General features: G+C 35.3%; 1 protein-coding gene across 2 annotated transcripts in view; it reads left to right on the top strand.

The window, feature by feature from the left end:
• The window catches only part of LOC125027319 (chymotrypsinogen 2-like), a 24,750-nt gene that overhangs the window by 730 nt on the left and 21,520 nt on the right, over positions 1 to 2,500 (top strand). The window lies entirely within an intron of this gene.

Below are 2,500 nucleotides of genomic sequence, written 5' to 3'. Positions count from 1 at the left end.
TAAAAACACATTACCTATACACACAAACCATAACTCTACTAATGGAAAACATTCACGGTAACAATTAACCGTTAGAGTTACGCACATAGTCTGTCGGACACACACACATACACACACACACACACACACACACACACACACACACACACACACACACACACACACACACACAAAAGGCCTATCCATATACAGACTCACGGTACCAATAAGCTCGCTACAGTCCCGTTCAATAAATAGATAAATAGGTAATTAACTATATACACAGATAAGATGAAATAAAGTAGAAGATTAACAGAGAAAACACATGAAAGGGAATCACCATTTATTTTTTTTATTTTCTTTAATCTACCATGGAAGAAACATCACTCATACGTGACATCATCGCTATGGTTTTCTGAGCAAATAAACAGGGAGGGGAAAGGGGAAAGGGGTGTTGCTCTATCTCTCTTTCTGTTTCTTTCTCTCTTTCTTATTCTCTCTCTCTCTCTCTCTCTCTCTCTCTCTCTCTCTCTCTCTCTCTTTCTCTCTCTCTTTCTCTCTCTCCGTGTTTGCTCGCTTGCTTCTTTTCTCTCTGCGTGTGCGTGTGTTTATGTACATGTGTGTATATGCATATGTGTATGTATGTGTGTGTGAATGTGTGTGTATATATATACGTATACATACACATAAATAAATGTGCATTATAATACTCTACTAGAATTCCTTCACCATTTTGTCACGTCCAACCAGCGCCATTACCGCCAATGTTAAGAATATGCACACGTGAAGAATTGCATATTCACACGGAATTTACATTTACACACTTTGTACTGCAATTCTCTGAAGCATGATGATGTATAACTTTTTTTTTTCTCTTTCTGTTCTCTTTATTCCTTTCTCTCTGTCATGGAAACTATAGTCACAGAACATTAAACATTTATCGTTAATAGATATTTCAAGAGAAACCTTAATATCAGATGTGAGAAACTTGAAATTAGTCAAGCGATTCGAGAATTAATAATCAGATTTATTTTTTTTTAATTCTGAACTTTTATTGAGATTCAAAACCTGTATACGGATTTATACAATATACAATCCAATAAAATTCCACGCTGTTAATACCCACTTTATAAATATAAATTCGAAGTTAGACAAAATCAAGCGTTTTTAATACCCAATTTATACATTATGCAGAATAGCAGCTCAAACCCAATCATCACATATACAATAATAACATTCCTACATAAACATTCCTACCCAAACAATAATATTCTTACGCTCGTCCTCTCGACTCATCAGATCACCTCAGAATGGCAACATGCAAGGCTGACACATATCGGAAGTGTGTCATGCAGGCGTATCGAGGCGGAATCACGTAGCTGCACCGTAATGGGGGGGGGGGGGGGGGGGGGGGGGGGGAGGGAAACTGGCGCCACAGGGAATTGCTTACAGACTATAGGTGTGAAATTCCGAAGGTGTACGCGTGCTTGACGGCGTTTCAGGTTGTCGGAAAATCGATTTTTATAAAATCTTGGTTTCTTTTTTTTTTATTTGCTTTCTTAACGTTCGTAAGCGTGGACATACGCAAACTCACGCAGACACACACACAGACACACACACACACACAAATACACACACGCACATACACACACACACACACACACACACACACACTGGCCAGTGATCTAGTAACTACAACGCTCAGCAAATAGTGAGCAGTTATCTTGTATTGTTTATGCACCATATTGTCATTTCACTTCCCTTGTAGATAAAATATTTATTCGTATTTTTGTTAAGAAGTTTTATCATTTGTACCGCTGGCAATGAAGATATTATAAACTTATGATACGAATGATAAAAACAATGATATTTTTTTTTTTTCGAAATATGATATTGTCTTTGTTTTAAAAAGGCATCAGTATTGTTAACATTACCATCATAATAACCATTATAATTAGTTTTAAATCATCCTTATTAAACACTATCAAAAACATTATCATCATAATTATTATTAACATTATCAGACTTTTTCTGTTCTTGTTACTCTTAGTTAGATTTCAATATCCTCTAAATTTTATTTTTTCCTCTTCATCTTACCAACGTCATCATCATATCCTATCATCATCATCATTATTACTGTTGTTGTCCTTATCGGTGTTGACATTATCATGGTCATTAATAGCACCATCATAATTAGTGTTACCATCATTATTATTAATGTAATAATGATCATCGTAATTCCTCTCACCATTGGCATTTAATATCTTAAACATGATTCCCAGCATGATTTCACTATCGTTATTCTTATACTAATCACCAGAAATGAGAAAATACTATGATTTACAAGGCCTCCACCATCAACACGTCTGTCATACCAGTAACCTAACTGCCACTATAGTTATTATCACCACACGGCAGAACCACAACGAAAATCATTATCAAACAGCATGAAAATAACCGACTTAATTATAATTATATCCCTAAACCAGAAATCTAATTATTGCATTAAATAATCGTGATC

This window comes from Penaeus chinensis, chromosome 7, assembly GCF_019202785.1.
Source record: "Penaeus chinensis breed Huanghai No. 1 chromosome 7, ASM1920278v2, whole genome shotgun sequence".
NCBI lineage: Eukaryota > Metazoa > Arthropoda > Malacostraca > Decapoda > Penaeidae > Penaeus > Penaeus chinensis.
Note: the sequence above shows the minus strand (reverse complement) of the source record. Positions and strands in the feature narration are given on the sequence as shown.